We start from the raw sequence: 25,582 nt of genomic DNA on the forward strand, positions 1-25,582 counted from the left end.
ATTATTGTCTTCTCAGTAGTAGATGAAGCTGTTTCAAATTAAAACTTTTTAATGAAAATTAAGCTCTGGCTTTGTTTGTTTTGAAAAAAGGAAATAGCTAGAAATCTATTTCTTTCGAGTTTTACTCCATAAAGAACATCTTCTTATCATGAATGTGCTTATGTATTGGAATTTTTCTTAATAGTCTCTCCTTTGGGTAAAATTGCATGTGATTCAGTAGTAGTCCTTAATGGGCAATGATACAGGAAGAAAGGTTAACACCTAGGTGAATGCCTTAGAAATTATAGAATGTAGATATTAAAGGAACCTAAAGATCTTCTATCCCCAGTGTCTTTCAAACTTTTATGATTTCAGCCCACATTTAAAAATAATAATACACCAAGACCCAGGACCTATATCTGCATACACACCTATCAAAAAATCTGAAAACAAAAATTTCACAATTTTTACCTTTATATGATGTAGTTGATTTTCTAATCCAATCTGCTCTAATTTATATTCCACTTAAAAAAAGAATATATAATGCCAGCCTAGGTGGATAGGGGCCTGAAATGTAGGAAATATCTTTCTACTCTCTTTGTTACAAAAGGAGAAGAAGAAGAAAATGCAAAGGCCACAGTCTTCTATTCAGAACAGAAATTAAGTTCCAGACCCTCGAGGAATTTATAGACTAAAGTGTAAATGGGACAAACACAATTAAATATATTACATCATTAACAATCAGTCCCCTTAATACCAGCTGATAGCACATAGAATTGCAAATAAATGCTTCAATTATACTAATGAGAAGAATATAGATAGACTAAAAAGACTATAAACAAAATATTTGGACTAAATTTTGAAGAAATGGAAAAGCAAAAGCTATATGCTTCAGAAAAGGACCTTTTTAGGAAGGTGTTTTATTAGTATTCTGTGCAGATATGAAAACATGACAAATCAGGTTTTACAGAACAATGAATGAAGGTCAAAGTTGGAGTTTACTGTACTCTGGCTATATCAAGAACTTTATACTATTGCTCTAAATTAATCTATAGCCCACAAAGATTCAGCATAGTTTAGCATTATAGATAAGGTTTTGCAATAACAGGCTTTTAAATGTTTTCACCAATATTCTGACAGATGATCAGTAAAGACCATCTAGATGTTAAAAAAATCTTTAAATTCAAGTGAAACCAGCAGAAACCAAGCTAGAACTCTTTTTAAATTTAAGCACAAAAATTTTCATTTCAGCTAAAAAGCTAAACAACCTTTTTGGTTCTTCTTGCTGTTTTCATATAACTATATTGGACTATAGATAACAAGCAGCCTTGAATGGTCTTCGAATATGGCAATTATGTCTTCTACATTTATTTACTGGCTCATTCTCTTTCTAAGCTTTTTAACTGTAGTGATTGGTGTAATTACAGAGCTGCCTCTACTGTGTGAAGGCACAATTTGCAGGTCAAAAATGTTATACAGAAGTAGGTATGGTGGCTGTCTAATTAGATTGCTTAATATTTATCAAAATGGCATTCTTTTTTGTTGTTGTGCTTTGCTTGTCTCAGTGTTCCAAATATTCTTTCTTAATATAATTATATGATTGGATTTTCTTTTTCACTTTATGAGACATTAATCAGAGTTATACATTTAAGCTTGAAATATGATTTGCTGTTGAACATGAAGTCTCCAGTTTCTTCATCAATATTTTGTAGTTTAATTCAAAGACATTCACACAGTAGATGTTCATTGTGTAGCTCCCAGGATAATCTCCTGTTGATACTGGGGTTCTGTTATTCCTGTCCTTATGGACCTTACAAGTTCCACCGTCTCTTGGAACAGCAAGGAGATAGAGAAAAGAAGTATCAGCTTATTATAAGTGCTGAGAAGGAAATAAAAGAGGTGTGATGATCAGCTGGAGCCTTTCTTAGTGACATTTGAGCTCTAGCATGAAAGGAGGCCCCAAAAAGTGACAGCTAATCAAAGAGCCCGGAAGGAGCAATACTGAAGGAATAGAGGCAGGAGGGATCTGGACTTGTTAGAAGAATCAACAGAAGAATAATGATGAATAGGAGCACCTGGGTGACTCAGTGGTTGAGCATCTGCCTTCTGCTCAGGTCATGATTCTGGGATCCTGGGATTGAGTCCTTCATAAAGCCTCTGCCTATCTCCCTGTGTCTCTTATGAATAAATAGAATCTTAAAAAAAAAAAAGAATGATATTGAATAAGAGGTGATCATTGAGCAGTGAGAATGAATGAATGGAGAAGACAGAGAGGTAGGCTGGGACTACCTGGTCTTTGTAGGTAAGGTAAGGAACTTAGTTTTATGCTGACAGCAATAACCCTCTCTGATTTTTCCTGGGTACATACTACGTGCCAGGAACTGTATTAAGTGTTTTACACATGTATCCCAGTTAATTATTACCATATCCCTGTGGCATAATTAAAAAGTAAGTAGAAAGCAAGTGGTAATATCTCTGCTTTATAGATGCTTTATAGGTGGCAGAAGTAAGGAACCTGCTGATATAACCTGTAGTGTAACCTCTAGATTAAGGAGGAATCCCAGTGGTCAGGTTCTAGAACTCACATTCTCAGCTACCACAGTAAAACTTTCATACCAACTTCATTTTACCTTTAACTAAGACTACATTTGCCTTCCCCTTGATATCTTTTAATACCTTACTGGGGTTGCTAAATGTATGAGCAACAAATCAAATAGCAGACTTTACCTTGATGAATTTCTGCCCTAAATTTTTCCTTCCATACTAAAAATAATTTAGAAGGTATTTCTTCCCAGCTTATCATATTTTTGTTTTATTTGCCCCTTATGTAGTCAAATGCAGTGTTTTCCATTTGTAATTTTTTCAAGTGCCTCTAGATTTATGAGACCTGAGGATGTAAAACTGTCATACTGCTGGAGTAGGGACATAAACGAATATAGCACTCAAGACTGGACACAAACCAGAAAGGGGTATCCAAGCAGAGGCTAGGGGAAGTGGAGACTCACGCCGAAGAGACAACTGCCAGTCAGTTCAGCCACATGATTCCTGGGGTGCCAGTTCTTCTGTTTGTCTTGACAAACCGGAAATCTATATTTTTATGTGAAATCCCACAATTTAAAAATTTTAACTCTTTTTTAAAGCACTCTAACTACATGAAACTTGTCTGCAGTTATGTGTGCCCCATGGGCTGGTCCCTTTCAACCGCTGCTGAAGAGCCCAGATAAATTTTCCTCCGATTTTTTAAGAAGCATATTTAATTCTGTGATCTATCTTAATTTTATTTTGATTCATATAGTGTTTGCTGTAAGTTGGAAAATGTTTAAGCTATTTGGAAATAATCATACTCACAAGAAGTGGTTTTAATTTAGTATAGAGAGAATCCATGGACCCTTCACCCAGTTCCCCCCCCGTGGAAATGTCCTATGTATGTTTAGTGCAGCACTAGGAAATTGGCAAGTTAACATGGGCATGTGCCACAGACCTTATTCAGTTTTCATACATTCATCTGTGTATGCGTGTTAGTATGTGTGTATAAGTCTGTGCAATTTTATCACATGTAAATTTGTGTAACTACTACGGCAATCAGGATATGGATTCTGTTGCTACAAAGATCTCATGCTACCCCTTTATGGCTCATTGATCTTTGTGTGTTCCCTCCCCCACCGCCTCCCCCCACACACAGAAAACTGTCTGAAAGCATTATAGCATGTATTACTCAATAATTCATTTCTAATCTTTATTTAACTATTGATTACTTATTTTCTTTCTTAAAGATTTTATTTATTCATTTGAGAGAGAGCACACAAAGAGCAGGAGAAGCAGATTCACCACTGAGCAGAGAGCCTGATGTGAGGCTCAATCTGAGGACCCCAAGATCATGACCTGAGCTGAAGGCAGATGCTTAACCGACTGAGCCACCCAGGCCTCCCTAACTGTTGATTGCTTCTATATTAGTTTTTTCTGGTTTAGATTGAAGTTCCAACTCTTATCTGTCTACCTGTTCAGGCTTACTGTAATCTTCCCAGCCCAGAAAGACAGTATGTTCTCAGACCAGCTGTTCTCAGTAACTGACTGATTGATACATGGGCTCTTGTTCCTTCGAAGGTAAGCCTATCCTGGGCCATGTTTATTGAGCTGGTACACCTGCTACAGTTAAGTTTCCCATTCTGTGCTGGTGGAACTTCTAAAGTCCACACCTTGCCAGGAAGCCTGATGCTTCTTTTCTTCTCCACGTGAACATTTCAGGCTGTTCACCTGCATGTACTTATTGTGCCTTCTGAGCATCCTGTAATATGTGAAGTCATTCAGAGATTTCAACTTCTGGGAGCTAGGCGGGCTTCAGGATGCGTGGTCAACTCTCCTCCCAAGATGTTGTTTATTTGACCTCTTACATCACTTCTCTGTAATTCTTCCTACCTCTTATAATATATCCTACTTCTGTGAAACTATGTTCCTTATTTATAGGTCCCCATGTGTATGTTTTTCTGCTTCTATAGACAGAGAAAAATCATCTACATAAGTGTATTGGTTCTTTTCCATTAAGTATCAGTACACCCCTAAGTATTAAATTAGTAGAAAACTGAACATCCTATTATAATATCACCTGTTTTTATGTTCATGTCCTAATATTAACATTTTTGTAAAAGCGGCATATATGCTGTAATTAACTAGTTTTATACATACTCACCTGGTTCCAATAAACCATGGTTATATTCATTTTATAATTTATTTTTAACAGGTAACACATTTTTAGGGTTCAAACCTTAAAATTTGCAAAAATTTGATCCCACCCTTGTCCTTTATGCAGTTTCCTTTTAAAGTCAACTGTTACCAGTATCTTTTATATCTTTTTTTTTTTGAGATTTTATTTATTTATTCATGAGAAACACAGAGAGAGCGAGAGGCAGAGACATAGGCAGAGGGAGAAGCAGGCTCCATGCAGGGAGCCTGATGTGGGACTTGATCCTGGGACTCCAGAATCACATCTGGGCCAAAGGCAGGCGCTAAACTCCTGAGCCACCCAGGGATCCCCCCCTATCTTTTTTTTTATATCTTATGTTTCTTTACATTCATTTTCTATCTCTGCGTTATTTGGTCTTTTTCTTTTTTTTTTTTTTTTTTTGGTCTTTTTCTTAATTATTTCCAGGACTTCCTTGTGTATTAATTCATAAAATTATCAGCCAGCATTAAGCCATTTACAATAAAATTAGCTATAGAATTTTACCTAAAAATAGATAGGCTAATCCTAAAATTTAAATGGAAAAACAAGAAGGAAAAACTTTAAAAAGTAAGACGAAAAGCAAAAAAGAGAGTGACCAGTGGGGGTCTCAGCTTAGCAGATTTTACAACATGAAGCAACAAACTAGAAAGTAGGAAAATACATTTTGTCTCACAAAGGACAAATTTCCCTTTTCTTTTTGATGTCCCAAATATCTGGCTTATCCAGTAAGAACCCTCTTCAAGTCTCTGTGTCCTTTTAACACCATCCCACGCATTTTTTTTTTAGTATGTCCTTCCATTTGGACAACAAGATGTCCCAAAGTCCTTTTGACTGTTTTTACCCCTGCTGCAGGACATGGAATCAATTACCCACCACATACACTTCCTGTAATGGAGAAGCCTCCTAGAGACCAAAATGTGAGCCTCAGGGCTGCATGTCATATTGTGTGTGAGGTTACAGGCTGGGTGTATAAGGCCACAGCCAGGCCCCTTTAATAACAACTGGACAAGGGCAGCCCGGGTGGCTCAGCAGTTTAGCGCCGCCTTCAGTCCAGGGTGTGATCCTGGAGACCCGAGATCAAGTCCCACATCAGGCTCCCTTCATGGAGCCTGCTTCTCCCTCTACCTGTGTCACTGCTTCTCTCTGTCTCATGAATAAATAAATAAAATCTTTAAAAAAACAAAAAAACAAAAAAACAACTGGACAAGAATTTCCTTTTATAAGTTCCTAAGTTTCCAGTGATTCATTTTATCTACATCATATCTTCTTAATAGTAGAAAAAGCAGCCAGCATGTATATAGCTCCTACTGTATAGAGGCAGTGTTTTGCCATTATGTATAGTGACTTAGTCCATCATCACAAAAATCCCATAAGGCATAGGTATTATAGGTGTGTGTGTGTGTGTGTGTGTGTGTTTCCTATGCATGTATATTGGAGTGAGAAGCGCTATAGGCACAGAGAGGTTATTAATAAAAATGCGAGAGTGGGATTTGAACCCATGCGTTGGTCCATATTCTTAAGATGTATAAGGATGGTCCATATTCTCAAGATGTATAAGGATTCTTAAGATGGATGGATGAGGATAAGGTCTCCTAGGAAAGTTTCCAAATTCCTGGGTTCGTTTCAGGCAGACATTTGGGAAGGAGACAGACTGTATATCAGCCCCAGACAAGTTCTAACAATCCTCTTCCCTGGATATCAAACAATTGTTTACTATGTTCTGTGTGACCTCATGGATATTGAACCTAATTATCATCCCAGTTTCCTCAACAACAGCCTATCCCCCTAAGGAACAGTAGGCTGAATTTGACCACCTAGCTGTTACCAGGGGAGAATAAACACCCCTTTTGTTCCTGTAGGTCACACTGACCTTGTAAGAAACCTGCAGGGATTGGCTTTGTTTTGAAGAGCTTTCTTCAGATAGAACTAATTCGCTGCCTCCATTGAGAGACATGGTAAGGAATAAAACATTTAATGTGAAAGAAGAAGGTCTTCGATCTGTTCATAGAAAAGATAATTTGTATGAAAGGCCTTTATCAACTGAGTAATATTTTATTATCATCATTGATTTCTAACCTCTAATCTTTACTGCATTTTCTGAGAGCCCTTAGCCAACAGTCCTACATGCTATTATTTTTAATATGTTTGTATTTACTTCTTTGTACCTAAGGCTAATTGTTATTATTATTATTATATTTCATTTTAACACCTACTTGCCTGTTTTTCAGAAAAGTCTAATGAAAATAGTTAACTATTAGTTGAAACTGAAATACTGAGGCAGGAAGAGTCAGCCTATCACTGCTCTTGTGAGTGAAGGGGCCACCAAGTGAACCGTCTTGGATAGGTGTTGGATCAGTGACTAAGTGGAAATGGAAGTAATATGTAAAGGATTAGGGATTGCTGAGTTGGTTAACTGGACCAGGGGTCTCAATTATCTCATGGGGTCCTGAAGGGATGTATCAGGATCTATACCCATGGTACAGAGCGTACCAATGGAAAAGGCCAGGGAAATAAGAGCAGGCCTATAGACCCAGACATTGCCTGGGGGGCTGATGGTTACCCTATCCTGAAGTGTTATGTTCAGATTAACTCATTTTATCTGTGAACAGCGTTGTCACACAAATTCAGAATTATTTGATGCATTACTTCCTGTCTTATTGTATGTGCATGCTGGAGAAAATATCAGTTTCATATAAAGAATTACTAATGTGTGCGTACATATGTAGGTCCATACACACACACACACCCCCCCCCACTGACCCCCACATACACATCATTTTTTGTAGGGATGGAAATAATGGGTTTTCTACAAAATTCTTTCTGTAAACTTGTTTATGTAAATAATAATATATGCAAATCTATATATTTAATTCTAGAATACTCTACTTGTAAAGTTCTAATTTGTGTAATAGAATGGGCTTTACAGTCTATTAAATGTGGCAGCTATGTTTTCAAAAGAAGTACTTTCTCACCAATTTAATAATAATCAGTTTTGAGTTTTAATAAGTAATTATAAACTTTTAGCAGAGAAAAGGCATCGGTCAGCAAAGCATATGATGCCATTTTTTTCTTCCCCATCTTTTACCTTTGTAATAAAGCTTTTTTCTCAAATTGCTTTCTGCCTTTCAAAATGGTAGCATTCGTGTTCTAGTAATAATTGTAAAGGTTTGAGTTATTATAAACTTTGAATATCAATTCCTCCCCTTCTGTGACAGTTCTACCACTAGGGAAGCCAGGCTTGCAAGGTCTAATTACTGCCGCGTTTTGATATCCCCAGCTACAATATTGGCAGGAATTTAAGCTATGGTACAATTCATTGGTGACACCGTTGTAACTAAAAAGCACAGAATCTGTTTTCAAGCTTGTTCAGGATGGAATCAAGTATCGGATGATGTCAAATAGTCCTGCTGTAAGTTCAGAAGTGCCTTGGATGATTCTAATATGAGATGCTAATTATTTGCAATAGAATGTAAATAAGGTGGCACTAAGTCTTATTTGCAGTGACTAATGAAAGCTGTTGTACTGTAATCAGTGAGATACAGAGCAACAGGGCAATTCATTAGGAAAACCATAGTTGACAAGCAGTTAATGCATGCCAGTCCAGACCTTTCCTCTCGCTTCTGTTTGCCTCTATTATTTCTTCTTGTTGATAATAATAAGTCCCATATGGAAATCGTATAACAAGGATAAGAAGAAACTAGCAGCTAAATTTTGCCAAGCTATGCCGAATATCTACAGACCGTAAGTCTTCCTTAGCTTTTCTTTGCCTATGAAAAACAACTGCCATATTAGGCTGATTGAAAATAGAGTGATTTTCTAGTCAGCAAATTGCTAGTCTGAGAGTTTTTCATGTTATCTCTCCAGACTTGAGCAAAACTTAACTATGCTGCAAATTATTTTATTTTCCAGATATATATTACATTTCAAAGTTAAGCCACATTTTCACTTCTCATACTTTAACAGCAGAACACTTTTAACAAATAAAAAACATGAAATTGCTTGATACTGCTCTCTTCTCTGTGTTATAGAGTACATTCCTTGGTAAATAAAAGTTGAAACTCTGGAATAGCTTTTCTGCTCTGGGGCATGCATTCTCAACAGCAACAGTGGTGCAGGATACTACACCGCTTTTAGACTTGGATAGCCAAATTTCTAACTTCTATAACTATTAAAGTAGTGTATTCATTATGGTTTATTTCCCACAGATGGAAAAATTAGGAAGATGGTTTCTGTGATGTGTAACTTTTAGAACTATTTCTTTCACTGGTTATCCATGGCTACCATAGAGGAAAGCCAACTCATTTGATTTGATCAATATTATATGATCCATCTCTTGTTTTAAAAGAATCTGAGGTGGTTTGTCTATTTAAAGGATGAAGAAGAAACTGAGAAGTCAATACTGTGATTTATTTTGGAGCTTCCAGAGAGCCAGGAGATAAAAGGAAGCAGGGTGGTTATAGAATGCCAGAATGTGAGCTACATCCCCTCAGCAAGAGTGTATTTGGATCTAGGTTCAAGGAAAGAAAACCCAGGAAATAGCACGAGTCTGAGGCCAATTAAGAATTCCATTTATTCTTTATCCCCTGTCATATAAAATGCCATGAATCACCCACACTGAGCTCTTTGCTTCGGAAGTGGGGTGCCCTAAATCCTTTAGACACTCTCTGGCACCTACACTCACCCTGAGAAGATCACTCTGCAGCAGTACTGTTTGCAAGTGGTTTTCCAGAATTAGGATCATTTAGTTAAAACACAGCATGGTCAGTTAAATTTGAATTCCAGATAAACAGTGAATATACTTGTTTAATCACAGTATGTCCCATTAATACTTTTTAAATATAGCTGTGTCCCAAATATTATGCAGGATATACTGATACTAAAAAATTATTCAGGGGATGCCTGGGTGGGCTCAGCAGTTGAGTGTCTGCCTTTGGCTCAGGCATGATCCCAGAGTCCCGGGATTGAGTCCCACATCGGGCTCCCTGCATGGAGCCTGCTTCTCCCTCTGCCTGTGTCTCTGCCTCTCTCTCTCTGTGTGTCTCTCATGAATAAATAAATAAAATATTTTAAAATAAAAAAATTAAAATAATAAATTATTCATTGTTTTTCTGAAACAGTTGTTAATCTGAAATTCAGAATTAAGTGTTTTCATTTTGGTTTTGCTAAATCTGGCTCCCTTATCCACAGCCTGCAGGTAAACCTCACAACCTGTCATAGGGGATTGTCTCTTTATCTAAAAAACCAAGGGCCCACAGTGACCATCAATCTTAGTCATGTTTTCTTTTTTCTTTTAATCTTTGTTAAAACTTTTTAACTTTTGTTAAAGTTAAGGTAAAAAAGTAAAACTTTTTAACCTTTGTTAAAAAAGGTTAATGGGGATAGATAGACCATTATGTTCTGGCAAAGAGAGACTTAAAGAATCTTTAAATAGTACATAATCACCAAACCAAAAAAAGGAACTTTTATCAAAAGACTTGAATATTCAAGTGAGCTATGGTTTGGTTAAGGAAGTACACATACTCATACATACACACACATCAAGTTTCCAGTCAAAATAGCCAAGGAGATAGTGGCGTTGGGAAGTTAGCTGGCTGCATGGCAGGAGTGGACGTAGCATATCTCAGAGCCCCATTGCCTTTAGGAATGAATGGGGGCCTGTAGCTTCTAGGACTCTGCTCTAGAGGTAGTCTCACGGACTCTGAGAAGCTTGGTTCTTCTTGCACTTACTATTCTATTATCCTTAGGGTTTTAAATCTTGGATATTACTTATACCAACAATCTGAACACCTTGTGTCAAGGGAATATTTTAAACATTGGCTTCCCCTGGTCTTTGAGCACAGCTCAGTGTGACCAAGAGCACAGCTTCGTTTTGAGTTAGCACCCATTAGTCCCCCAATATCATTTCAGACTGTGCCATTCCCTGAAGACCTTTAAGCCCTGCGTTGTTCTTCGTCTCCACTACAAATTGGAAACCCATTTCTTGGAAAGGTTATGTACACACTGTCATTAGGTAGAGATCAAGGTTCAGCTACGAAGACCAGGATCCAGTTTCAACAGGAAAGCATTTATATTGGCTGGCATATTAAACAGAATACAATCTTACTGGGATAAATGAAGGAACGATCTAGATTGAGCTTTGTGAAGTAACCTCCAGAGCCAGAACACAAGCACATGGGCAGTCGCTCCCTCCTCTGTGATGCAGAACTGCCTGCTGAACTGGGCAGCCGCGGCTTCAGCTACTGGCTCCAGAACCTCAAGGCCTCCCCAACAGGAGGTCCCTGTGTGTGATCAGGAAATGGCCATCGTTCCTGCCAGCTGCATGTTCCCCTCCAAAACCAGCCTGGCAGATAGCCGTCTTCCTGCCTCGCAGCACCCTCAAAGCTAGGAAGCAGGTATTGGGAGCTCCGCTAATGCTATAAGAGAACTCCAAATGCTTTCAAAGTCACACTTGTAAGGGAAACCAGCAAAAGCATGGCCGCTACTTCACTTCCAGCTCACTAACCCTGAGCGATATGGAGACTGGCCAAGCCAGATCATATTCAAACTGCAAGAGGATCCTTGATGTGCTTTTTAGCTTTCCAGCCAATACAGTACAAGACACCCCAGTGGGTGGTTAAAATGGACTGTTGAATGTCAGTGCACCATAACCAGGATGTGTAACCTTGTTTATAAGTGTTAGTTACATCATCTTAATTCATCTGCACCCTACAGAAGGGAAAAATCAATAAAGGCCATGTCATAAGAAGGTCATGTCATAAGAAGGAAGGTCCTTCCTGTAAGATCATTATTTCTATCTATAAGGTCATATACCAATTCTTGAACAATGGCAAGCTTTTTTTTCTGGCCTTAAATTCCTAAGCCCTTTGAATGCAGAACCTTTGGGGGAGATAATTCATGTCTTATTGTGTTTCACAACTGTTTGATATACAATGTAAAGCTTCTGTGTATGGTTGTATCTTTATTCCAAAGCCTTTGCCTTGCTTTTGTTGTCAAGTGAAGCCTGACTCTGGAAAGGAGTCAAGCAGGCAGTGCCGTGGTGGCCACTACTCTGAATAGAGCTTAGAAACTGATTTTAGAATTAATCTACCTTAATAGTTCTACGTTGGTTCCTCCAGACACAAGCAAGTAATATGATAGGACTGGACTTCCTTCCCGTCTTCACCTAGTCTGATGGCTGGCTTGATGTCAAGTGGGGCATACTTAGATCCACTCTATTTTGTTTGTTTATGGTGCAGCCACCTTCCCCACTGTCATTACCATTATTTTGTCAGATGGATGCAGAGCGGGAAGGTTCCTCAGACAATGGTGAAAGGCAAACAGGTTAGAGTTAGTGATCATCCAGAAATATTTATACGGCCATTACACCTGTTTTTTTCCTTGGCATTTTCATTTTGTGGGGCATAGAGAAACCCACATCATCAGTTCACCTAGTTTTTATACAGATGTGGAAATGTTGACAAATAACTTCAAAAGAAACATGAGTTAACAGCTCGGGTATTGAAGTATGGTTCCTCCTTTTATATTACTTGAGAAACCATTGTTGTATAAAAATCACAGTGCAATAAATGCAATAAAAATCATCTTTATTTATCAAAATAACATTTATTACCAAGACATGAAAAATGAAACTGACAAAGTAAGTTATATATTCCTATCAATCTTTTGAAATTTTCATGGATATACTCAATAAAAAGGCCTTACTTGCAAATTCCATTTGAGCTATTCTAATCAAATTTTCACATAAGCTGCTTATAATTGTTAACAGCCCCTTTTGAGAAGATGGGTGATTTTTTATACATATATAGAGAGAGGGACAAAAAGGTATTATAGTGTTAATATAAAATATAAATCAAAATTATTGATTTATATAATGTTTAGAGAGTTATTTTGGAATTTTTTGTATGAAAATTTTGCCAAGTAAGTTCTATTCTTTTGATTTGCTATGAAAGATTTGCTGTTTTTATTTTACAAAAATAAAAATCATGAGAATTGGGGCTGAGTTCCTTACCATACTTCTTTAATAGTAACTCTATGCCCCACTCCACATATTTTTAAATTTTCACGTAGGACTATTACATATATTTGTCAGTCAATGACTACTTGCAGAGGAAAATGAGTTATTGGAGCAGATAAATCATTTGGCTTACAATGTTTGCTTACTGGCTTTTAACTACCAATAACAGTTCTGCTAAGCTTCTACTCAAAAAATTTTTTTTTTCTCTGTGTTTGGCTCAAGTCTTCCTCACACATTCAGTTTTATAGATTACTGTCAGGTACGTTCTGAAGAGAGCACTTGCAACAGTAACGTATTTTCTGGCATTTTATTCTCAACCAGCATTTTTGAACACCAGCCACATGCAGAACCCCTGACTAGCCGCTCTTGTTATAAAGATGAACATAATGGCTCCTATCTTAATATACTTAGAAGTTTTGAGAAGAATCTCTTGAGGTTTGTATCACATTGCCAATATTTATTAAAATATCTTATATCCAGATTTTCATGAACTTTTTCATAGACTAAAATGTTTTCATTAAACAGTAACAATTTCTAATATTTCAAAGTTTTAATTTTTTAGAATTGTTCTAATGAAGTATAACTTAATTTGATGTCAACCAAGCAATTCACATGGTTCAAATTGAGATTTTTAAGACAAAATACAGTGAAAAATCCCTCTTTTTTCCTAGTCTTCCATCCAGCCAGTTTCTCTTCCCCAGCAAAAGCCTAACCCCAGCTGGCTTACATTAGGTTCAGGCACATATAAAAGAAAACTCATATATCTTTGACTTAAATACTCAAACAGAGAAATTCAGAGGTGTCTGTTTGTTGCTTACAAGGTAGTGCTACATATCATCAGGGACTTGGATTACTTCTATCTTTTTTGTATGCAATTTTCATAACTTTATTTGATAGTCAGTGGTTGGTTCTCATCCATGGTGACTGTAAATTTTGAAAGGTGATGAGAGGTAAATAGCCAACATACAGAGCTTGTTTGCTGAATCCTCATCCTCATTATCTTTTATGGACAATTGCACGTGGATACAGTATAGGATATTCCTGTTCCTTTGGCCCAAACTGGTGTCAGTGTGCACATGTAGATTTTCCATCTCCTTCACGGCAGATTTCCAAGCTCCCTGAGTGTCCAAGGGGGCATGCTTTCAAATGTCGATGATGTGTTTTCTCGTCACCACTAGCTGATGGCAAGCACAACCCTTCTCACCATCTTTCTTCGTGGAGCCACTCTGTCAGGCCCAGGTTAGAAAGGACACAAATGAGGAATTGTGCCTTTCTGTCTTTAGCTTCCTCCCTTAGGTTCTAATCTCAAGGCTTCCTCTTGGTCCATTTTGGCTACTGGCAGGCCATCTGCTATTTCTGTATTCCAGGGAGGGGAAAGAAGTCAACAGGAGACAAAAGGCGTGGCTCTGTAAAGAGCTATTTCTGATACGAGGAAGGAGGAGGTGGAAGGAGAAGTTCAGATCACAGGGGACTTCATATGAAAGGATCGCCTGTAGGAGGGGGCCACGAGCAGCTTGCCAGAAAGTTGTACCTGGATTGGAATGTACCAGGAACAGTGGTGGCCGAAGACAGGCTTCACATATTTAACCAGTTTGCCTAGACTCAGCTTTTTTTCATAACTTCCATGGATCCATTTATGGATTGCAATTTAATCCACTCTTCATTATATCAGAGTGTCTTATTAAGTAATATGTTACCTAAAAATATGAAAGAGAAATAATATCAAGTGTTGTATTTGATGGATTTCTTCCCTAAGTTAAAATGTAGCTCTTTATATATGCTTCAATTCAGCCCAGATTACACATGTACCTGTGTCCCATTTCACTAATATCCTTTTTCAAGCAAAACCTTTTATGTAATGGCTTAATTTCAAGGGAAAAAAATATTCTGGAAGGAAAGAGTAATATGAGGTATCAGAGAAAAAGAGCAGTCTACTGTTTGTTCTAAAAACTATGAGGGCTTTTTAGAGACCTGCATTTCCTTTCCAGAGGCTCCATGAACTAAACCTTGGGAAAAGAAATGGACTATCAGTGGTCATTACAGTATACTTATTTCAGGGCTGGATTCTGAATAAATACATATATATATATTTATCAGTAGAGTTGGGGGAAAAAGCTTTTTTGGAGATGACAGTGTCACTAAAATATATGAATGTGAAGTATCTATTACTTCTCATGGAAACTTTAATAAAACATATAGAAATCTGTTCCTTAATCTTTAGTAAGGGATAATTGACAAAATTGTAAGATATTTAAAGTGTATAATGTGATGATTTGATATCTATACATTATGATAGAATTCCCTCACGCAGTTAATTAAAACATCCATCAGCTCACACATATACCCACCCCCTGCCCCCCACACACCTTTTTTGGTAAATACTTTTAGGATGTGGTCTCTTAATGAATTTCAATTCTACAATATAGTGTTATCCACTTTAGTTATGTTATACATTAGGCCTTATTCATTCTATAAGAGAGTCTGTACCCTTTCACCAGCTGCCCACTGTTTGCCCCGTCCTCCAGCACCTGACAACCCCTTTTCTACTCGTTTTTTTTTTTCTGGTGTTTTCTTTGATTCCACACATAAGTGAGATCATTCAGGTTTGTCTTTCTCTGTCCAGCTTATTTCATTTAGCATAATGCCCTCCAGGTTGTTCACCCATGTTGTTGCAAATGACAGGATTTCCTTAATTTTTTTTAAGGCTGACTGATAGTCCATTTTGTGTGTGGGTATATATACATTATAAGGAATATATATATGTATATACATACCTGCATGTAAAATGGACTAATAATGTTGCAGTGAACATGAGAGTGCAGGTATCTTTTCAAGATAAGGATTCCATTTCTTCTCTACTCTTTCTGATAATTGAAAACCAGCTCAAAAAGTTACTCTTTTGGAATACAGCTTACCAAAAGGATTTAACAAATAACAATTACTTTATAAAAATCGTATTACTTCTTTCTGCCTTTCTCAACATTTCCCACCAAAAATATCTCAATTACACATACTGTATGGCATTAATATGTGTTAATTTTTAGGAGATATTATCAGAAGACATTACCATTTGACTTTGGAAACTTCCTTATGGTGGTCTCCTTTCTGCCTAGTATCATCCTAACAGGGACATCACACTAAGCTAATTTATTAAGCACTTAACATTCAGTAGCTATGAATAGGATTAGGTAGTCTGTTTTAGTTAGGCCACTTTGGTGTTTATAACTCATAATGCTTTTCCTTGAATAAAACGCTGTCACTATTTCTGCAAATTTGAATGGATTGTCAAGTGCTAAACATATTTGATTCTTTTTTTTTTGAGCTATTCAAATAGATTTCAGAACAAGAGCAATTTCACTTTGTTAATTAAAGGACATACCATAGTACCGTCTCTAAAGGTTTAGAACCGTATTAGGGTTGTTTATGTTCTGTGACAATCTTTTTAAACAGAGGAAAGTGAAGGGTGGGGTTTTTCCTTACCACACGCAGCATGGTATCAGGAAGGTGGCCAACAGCATGACCTTGGCGTTTAAGCCCATTTCCTCCCTATAAAACTGTAATAATAGTTCCAAGCCTGAATGGTTGTTATGAGTTTGAAAATGAATTGACATATAAAAGGACCTGGCTAGTGTCTGGTATATACTAATTCAGTAACCATTGATTTTTCTTTCTTTTTATTGTTAAAATTCCGTGTTGTGTGTTTAGTGATCTTTGTAGAGATGATTAGAGATAAAAAGTTCAGTAGTGACATATAAGAGTGTCCATTTTAATAACTTACTCTTTTTTATTTGGAACTCTAAAGCTAGTGCTTTTGAAAGATTTATTCTCCTATACCTATAATTCTCTTGGTTGCTACCGTATCAATGGTGGCAATGGTAGGCTAGGTTGGTGGTTATGTGGAAAAGTCACCAATGTTTTTCTTTCACAGATAACTGAACACATCATTATGGTTTTTTTTTTTTTTAGTTCTGTAAATATATTTTTACTGTATAATATCCATTTGTAATCTAATGATAGACACGTGGCTAGAAAGTAAGATTTCTCCTGAAGAGTCTGAGTGGCTGGTCAGACTATGGACACTTGGCCTTGGTTGGACCAGGACGAGTGGGCCATTGGGTGACAAATTAATCCAGGACTTGGAACTAGACAAAACAGTAGAGACCACAAGTTCCTGCCACCGTGGATCACTGGTTGGCACTGAAGGCAACTGGCTGACAGATAGCTATCCTCTGTACAGACTGTTCAGTAGGCCCCTGAGAAAATACTTAAAAATACTTAAAGTATTTACAGCTTAAATCAATGCATATAGATTAAAAATGGAAAATTTAGAAGTTGTACCAATATGTTAAAAATTCTTAATATTTTAGTAATAAGATTTTTTAACTGTCTCATAAAGGCAAAATAGTTATAAGATCACTGTAAACTTACTGTGTCGGGTTTTTCTTTTCCTAAAATTATACTAGCCTTCATCAGTCCTCTATCTTGATTCCTATTTCAAATATCAACTCTCCTGGATTGTTCCATTATAGATCTTTTGATGTGTTGTGAAGGTAGTGTGTGCATGTTTGACACACACTGTTCTGTGTTTCTGCTGCATCTCGTGATTGTTACCACAGGTTAGAAAATTTTAAAGACAAAATTAAATTACAATTTTTTTATTATCATTGCCTTTTATTTTTTAATAGAAACAGCTGTCACTATAGTCACGGTCACTAAGAAGAAATGCTGGCATAATAATGTGCTTTGCAAAGCAGTCAAGTATTCCCCTGTTGATAGATAGTTCATCTCATTTAAAACAGTATTCATGGAGCAAACATATTTTATAATAATTTTGTCAGACCCACTCATTTTTATGTATTAAGGAACTTTACAGAAAGAGTATAAAATCAAGGAGCAGGTTTCAAATCCAGCCTTACTCACTTATAGTGTGACCTTTTTTGAGTTATTTAAGCTAGCTTAAATTCAGTTTCATATTTGTAAGATGGAGATAATAACTGTAATATCTATTTCAAACGGCTTTTGAGCACTCGAAGCTATTCAGATGTGAAGGGTTTAGGATGTCACCTGGCACTGGGCGTATCCCCAGGAGGGGCACCTGTATTTTTATTGTTGACATCATCTTCATTATCATTTTTTTTAATTAACATTTCTTATATGCCCAAGCCTAGCGTTATTCCTGTGAATGTAAGAAAGATGGAATCATGAATATTCATTTTATTATAAACATTTTCATTAAAAGATTAATATGTCCAGGGCAGCCCAGGTGGCTCAGCAGTTTAGCAACGCCTTCAGCCCAGGGCCTGATCCTGGAGACCCGGGATCAAGTCCCATGTCAGGCTCCCTGCATGGAGCCTGCTTCTCCCCCTGCCTGTGTCTCTGCCTCTCTCTCTCTCTGTGTCTCTCATGAATAAATAAATAAAATCTTTAAAAAAAAAGATTAATAAGTCCATAACCAACTTCTTGTGATATGTAACTGGAGACATCTGTTAAATGACATTTAAATGCACTTGTGCATTTAGATTTTAATTGTAATTGGCATTCATATGCCTGGTCCACTTAAAAAAATTTTTTTTTAAACTTATTCTTACCCTTTTGCTAAGTGTAGTCTTTATCAAGAGCTCAGTGATACCATTATATTCTTGCACACCCTTAAAAAATGTATGGTAAGCAAGTGCTGTGTACTTTCACTTACATATCTTATTCTCATAATGCAGCAGGTGAAGATTAGAGTATCATCATCATCTTCAAGAGAGTATGAGTCTCAGAATGCTTATGGGACTTGTTCAAAGTTATGCCTGGTCTTGTGTCACCAGGTCACTGTTAATTTCATTAAACTGCCTTACTTTTTGAAAGTGCTATAATTGGGACAACCTGTGGGAATTTCCTTTCCTCTGTTAACTGGGGGACAGAACTCTAAAGAACGTTCTAATAGGACTATACAATGATGGGCTGACCTGCCTTAGGCCAAAATGACCTTACCGGTTTTAAGATAGCAGAAACAGAATCATTGCTTAACAGAAAAGTTAGTGAAGAAATTGAGGTTTATATGAATGACTGAGTTTGTGTCTAGTATAGACCTTCCAAAACTCAAAATTAGGACTTGCTAATGAGTTGTTTTCTCATGCTCTCCTCTAATCAGATGCCATACCCAGAAGATTTTGCCTTCACAAGGTTTCTTTAGAACCCTTAAAAACATAATGCTACAGAACAAATGCATTAAACAAATATTTGATTACCTACCATGTGCTGGGAACTTTGCTAAGCAGGTAATTTGTGACTTCTTCTTGAGGTGAATTCTGAATAATTCTTTGAGGGCAGAGGAAATGATGTGCCCTCATTAACATCTAGATAATAGATGGTTCTATAATAAACACTCAACAAATGTTCACCAAAAACATTTTTCTTATAAAATTGAGCTGTATGTTACTTGCTAGCAAATGGAATTGCATACTCTCCATACCCCACAGCCAGCTCCCTGAGCACTCATCAGCCCTTTAAAAGACAAAAAAAAAAAAGCTTAAATTTCTCGATAAATGAGATAATAAATGTACCTCTTACCTAAGGCGCTTAATCACAGTCTGTCACTTAAAGTGGGAGCACCCTCACCAACGGAGACGGGAGGAGTGGAAGGAGCACTCTGAAGGTGAGATTGAGGATGTGGCATCTTGTTAAAGAGGGAGAAGAAAAAAAGTAAACATTTAAATAGACTTGAGATCTTGAAATTCAAGTAAAACTTGTTTTCAGTTTTCATCGAGTGTGTGACAGCATCATCAAAGTTTTGGACTCTCTTTAACCCTCCTCTTTGCTCCCCATGGCAGTTGTCCTTGGATTTGCAGATGCATGCTTGCAAAATAATTGGCATCATGTCCACACTCAGCCATGTCCAAAGACATCTGGGTCTTCCCCAGAGAGCCCTTCGGCTCTCTTCTCTTGAGTATGTGTTTTTAGTAAGGCAGATCTTTCTCAGAAGTCCTTTAACAGACTTTTTAAGTCTTAATGGCCAGAACTAGGTCACAAGGCCATATGGGCACTGGCTCTTTGACCCAAAAAGCCTCTTACCTAGAGTACTCTAACAGCCCCCCAACTACTCTTCCTTCTTCAAGTCTTAACACACTTGAGTCCATCCACGGCCACCACAGTTTTTTACTCAAGACGCAGATCCAATCATGCCATTCCATTGTTTGAAAATTGGAGGAGCCTTCCCTTTGCATATTGTTGCCCCTACTCCTTCCCTATCCTAGATCACCCGGCAAGTGCATGCATAATCCTCAATGAAGTGGGCTAGATTTTAGTTCTATTAATTGTGAAATATTCATAAACACATTTTAGATCAGGGAATCCCTGGGTGGATCAGTGGTTTAAGTGCCTGCCTTCAGCCCAGGGTGTGATCCTGGAGTCCTGGGATCAAGTCCCACGTCAGGCTCCCTGCATGGAGCCTGCTTCTTCCTTTGTCTGTGTCTCTGCCTCTATCTGTGTCTCTCATGAATAAATAAATAAAATCTTAAACACACACACACACACAGACACACACACATTTAAGATCAGATATTGAGGCTCTTTTTTTTAAATAAAAAGATCTTCAACTTATTATAGATGGTGTATTATACAAAGAAATAGAATTTACTGAGCAAATATTTATTGCACACTAATTATGGGCCACATACTGTACTTGGAGTCCAGGATTAAAACAGAGTTGACTTCAAGGAGCCTGTAGTCTAGAGAGGAAGACTTATTAAAATGGACAAGTAATTTTAAATGTGATAAATGTGAAGAAAGAAGAGGGTAACAAAAGACCCAACAACAGGAAGAGTTTGAGCTTCTCCAAAGAAATGGTGCATTAAGTAAGAACTGAACGTGTCTGTGTGCAGAAAGTGAGTATGTGGCATAGGGATTGGGAAAGGCAAGAGTGGATTGGCTAGAAGCCACTAGAGAGGAAACTGCAGTGATTTAGATAAGAGATGGCAGTGGCTTGGACTAGATTTTTTTTAAAGGTTTATTATTTGGGGGAGAGGTGGACAGACGGGGGTGGGTGGAGAGAATCTCAAGCAGACTCCCATCTGAGCGCCAAGCCCTACATGGGGCTTGATCCCACAACCCCAAGATAATGAGTCAAAATCAAGAGTTGGACACTCAACTGAGTAAGCCACCCGATGCTCCTTGGACTAGAATTGAAGCAGTTAGGGTAGATTAAAAAATACTGAACATGGTAAGGGGTTGTATGTGCAGAATAAACAGGGGACTCATGAGTTATTGCCTTGAGCAGATGGATGAGGCTATTGTTTCCCAAGGAAAGGATCACGCTTGGTTAGAGAAAGAGGAGCCCGAAAACATTTGAAAAGATCACATCAGCAGCTACCCAGTCAACCACTTGGAGAACTAGAATATGTGCAGGATATTGCCATTGCCACAAGGGTGCCATGCCATCCTGATGATGCACCCTCTTCCTGTCTCTGCCTCTGTTTCTGCTGTCATTGCCAGTAGATGTAATGTTTATACCTTTCTGGCATATGTTGATGCTATATTTCTTGACCCTATGGCTCTAACCCATTACTTCTTTCTGTTTCTTGATTTTAATGTCCCTATACTATTTGTGCCCCTCTATGTGTGTTTCATGGTCCCACAAGGGCAGTTCACGGGGTGAGTTCGAGAATATCAAATACACAATGTCCTGTAATGCAGCATCTCCTGGCTGCTGCCCAGGGCGCCATCACCACTGCTGTAGGACACAAAGCATGGCGACTTTGTTTTAGCCATTCATGCTATAAATTGTTTTTAGCATTAACTCTGTCCAAGTGATACACTAGGCCATGGAATGAGCATATGCCTTGCAGTTATTAAAACGTTGATCTAACTTTTGGCTTTTCCATTCATCAAATATATGAACATGGGCCAAGAATTACTAGGTTCTCTGTGCCTCGATTTTCTCATCCATAAATGACGTACGACATTATCTCCAGTTCTGAGGATTAAAGGGAGTAATACAAGTAACGGGTTTAGTGTATTCGTATCTAGCATTAGCAGTGGCGGTGGTAGGAGTGATGGTGGTGGTCGTGATGGCGATGGAGGGAATCATTGAGGCAACAGGAATGATACTGTAGGAATGTAGGTAATACAATTTTGTATCTTGGTTCTGTGGGGGGTTGGGACAGTAGATTGTGCACACAAAAAACTGCCTTTGGCTCAGAAGGACCATGGATAAGAAAGACACTCAAAGCTTCAAGGACTGTCCAGTACAAAGGAGTTTTTAAATTTAGTTGTGCTCTATTGTTAGGAAACAAATCACTATGCTCACTTAAACTTGGACCTTGGAGAGTGTATTTTATGAGTTCAACGCTGAATTACTTTCACAGTTCAAGAACACTGACAAAGTGACTTAAAAGTGTACAACAATTATCTAACTATTTCAGAAAGTCAATTTAGGGGCGGAAACTCTATATTAAAATGGAAAGAACAATGCTCACTTGCATGTACTTTAAAGAGCAAGTTAAAGCCTCGCTTCTTGGCCAGGGTGCATTATAGTCATTCAATTACATCCTTTGAGCTTTTTTGTCTTTTTGACAGAACAAACTGATTTCAAAGTATAGCTCTGTTCTCTGTAATAAACTGTTTTGTATAAAAACTTGCAGGCGGAATTCAGAGCACAGTGTGAATATTCTCTTTGTTTTAATTATTTTTGATACCTGTTCATTTGAACAGTTTTAGTGGAAAAAACTTCTTAGGAATAAACAATATGTAGTAAACAGTTTTAAGAAAGTAAATATAAGGATATTAATGGCTAACACTTGTTAAGCCCTTGCTTATAGACCAGTCAGTATGCTAAGATATTTACATATATTATCTCAGTAATCATAACAGTCAGGAGTTAGAAGTCGCTATTATCTTCATTTTACAGATAAAGAAGCTAAAACTTAGATTTCACTAGGCTCGCACACCTCTGGAGAGACAGAGCCATCGTTCACACCTCATGTTTTTTGTTTTTTTTTTTTTTTTTTTTTTTTAAATTTTTATTTATTTATGATAGTCACACACACACACAGAGAGAGAGAGGCAGAGACACAGGCAGAGGGAGAAGCAGGCTCCATGCACCGGGAGCCTGACGTGGGATTCGATCCCGGGTCTCCAGGATCGCGCCCTGGGCCAAAGGCAGGCGCTAAACCGCTGCGCCACCAGGGATCCCCACACCTCATGTTTTTAACCACATTGTTGATTGAGCAAGTTCTGTATTATTCCTTCTTCCTTGATTGTTTAGCAGTAATTAGATTGTAAAGATTGAGTTTAAACTCAATGGAAGTTGGATCCTCTATTTTGATAGCTGAATCACCATTTTATTAATATGCCTCCCCAGTTTACTTCCATATTTATAGTTGCATGCCTTTTTTGAAATGCATTTTAGGTTATCATTTGTTGTATTATTTTAAAGCTAAGATTAAAGGCAGAGAATATACTTATAATAACAATAATAAAGTTTGACTTTTTTCCTTGAAATCTGTAATAATAAGTCAGTAATAATAAGATATTTGCATGGTATTTTTTTTTAAAGCACAACTTTTCTACCTTAGTTGTCTTCAATCTGTTATTCAAAAAGACCAACTTAATAAAAGTAAATCATGTTAAATTAATAATTCTATAAAATTACAGGCTCATTCAGAAATAAAAGTTACTCATTATGAATATGAAAGAGTACAAGGTATGTGCCCATTTAAAAATTTTACTCAGGTACTATTTCATTTCAAATGGCTATGGACCTACATTTTTTTCATAGATTCTAATGAGTTTCTATATGCCTGAATATAGTTATCTCTAGGTTGTGGGAGGACAGATGATCTTTAAGTTTCCTTATTCATTTTTATTTTTTTTCTTATTCATTTTTATATCTCTCATACCTAGCAATTAAGAAAAATCTTGTCAATAATGTTTTTTTAATAAATTCATTTTTAAATTAGTTTTGATTATTCACAACGAAGAGTTGTGTTTTACTTTTTTTTAATCCAGATGAAAAGCAAGATTTTGTTTTGTTTTGACGAGATGAGATAATTATAAAAACAACACATCTTTAAAAAAAACAAAACACATCTTAAAATATTCAGAAAATGCATTCTAGAAACAGGTCAGAGCTATGGAGATATAAATATGGGAATTCTCAGTAGACAAATGGTAGTCAGACAACACAAGTACAGAGATTACTTTGGAAATCAGTGTGGATAGAAAGGAGATAATTTTTAAGAACTGAGCCCTGAGACTCACTAACATTTAGGGCTCAGGATGATGAGGAGGACACATCAGAACACTGAGAAGGAAAAGCAAGCAAGGCTGATTGATATAATGGAAGCTAAAGAGAAAGACATTTCAGGAGGGACACAGTGACAGCTGTGCCCAATACTGCTGAGCCGTCAAAGGAGCTGAGAACCTTGAAACAACCATTGGATTTATGAATGAGGAGACAGGTGACTGAGGAGGCTGGTTTGGGAACAGTGGGTAGGACAAATACTGAAATGTGTTCAAGAACGTGTTCAAGAAAAATTAGAAACTGAGGTTCTAGATCAGTCTTTCAAGGCAGTTTGTTATTAAAAAAAAAAAAAAAAAAGGGGAGAGAAGTAGAAGGAGTCAGGTTCCAATGAGGAAATAGCATTTTGGTTTGCTGAAGAGAACCGTGACTTGGGGAGAAATTGATGTTAGGAAAAGAGTGGATTGCTGGAGCATTGTCCTCGTATGAGAGGCTGAGGTCTAGGGTTGACCCTGTTAGAGAATGTACCGTCTATGGGTAGGAATGGGAGGGAGGGTAGAGTATGGGGGCCGTAGTGAGGCAGGTGGAAAAACATCACCCCTGAAGGGGGGGTTTGTGGAAGCTCTTTTCTCTCTGGTGGAGTAACTAATTTTTGTTTCTTCTGTAGTTTAAGAATTTTCTAAGAACCTTTTTCCAAATGGCATGGTTTATTTAAACCATCTTTACAGAAATATTGAACCTTGCTATGAGATGTATCACCCACTCTTCTGAGTTATAAACCGGGGGGGATTTAAACTTTCCAGAAATACCAGATTTTCTACTTCAGTCCCTTTGATTCCAATTGCCTTTAATATGGTCACCCAATTTTAACTTCCTAAAACCTTATTCTGCAGTTTTCTTCCTGATATGTTGTAACTGTGAGAAAGTCCATTTTATTTCTCTGCGCTTTCACATTTAACTTGAGAAAGCCCTGTTTTCCAGATATTTAACCAGTTTCTAAATTACTTAACCAGGTGCCAGAGTAGTGCATTTAATGTACCAAGTAATGATTACTGATTGCTGGTCAATCCATATTCTAATTGCTTTTCCCCTCAAGGTATTGTTCTCTTGGGGGAAATTGTCAGCTGTTCAATGTTTTGAGACCAGAAACATTTAAAAATGCATTAAAACTTAAACTTGGAGCTTGCTAGAAACACATTTAGCTGGCTTTACTACTAGGTTCTAATCACTTCTCCCATGTAATGAATATGACTTCATTTTGTGTTGAAGTCTGTTTTCTCAGGCAGATGGATATAACCATTTTCTGAAATTATTGCCACAATAACTGCTAATAATATAATCATAATTACTTCCTTGCATTTATATGTATATGTCAATTCTACTCAATCAAGATATTCCCCTGGAAAATATGTTACTAATATAAAATATTAACATAGTTTTGTTGGCCATTTCAATGTGAGGAAATCAACTTAACTCTATTGTCCAAAAATGCTAATATAGCTAACCTAAATTATCAATAGTAATCTGAATGACTAACAGGAGAGAAAAAGGAAAAGGAAAAAGATGACCTCTTGGGGCTACTTTATTTCCTGTTATTGGCAGCAGATCTCTCATATCCGAAGCTTATTTTGTTCAGGAATCTAGA

General features: G+C 37.2%; 1 protein-coding gene across 14 annotated transcripts in view; it reads left to right on the forward strand.

Annotated features, from left to right (window-relative positions):
* Nucleotides 1-25,582, forward strand: part of DIAPH3 (diaphanous related formin 3) — a 508,438-nt gene that overhangs the window by 421,765 nt on the left and 61,091 nt on the right. Inside the window, exon 28 of one of the 14 annotated variants that reach the window (XR_012010014.1) lies at nt 13,035-13,148. The exons of the other annotated variants lie outside the window; for them this stretch is intronic. The gene's annotated coding sequence lies outside the window, so the exon portion shown is untranslated. The remainder of the gene's footprint in view (nt 1-13,034; nt 13,149-25,582) is intronic. 14 annotated transcript variants of the gene reach the window in all.

The sequence above is a fragment of the Canis lupus genome, chromosome 17 (assembly GCF_048164855.1).
Source record: "Canis lupus baileyi chromosome 17, mCanLup2.hap1, whole genome shotgun sequence".
Lineage (NCBI taxonomy): Eukaryota > Metazoa > Chordata > Mammalia > Carnivora > Canidae > Canis > Canis lupus.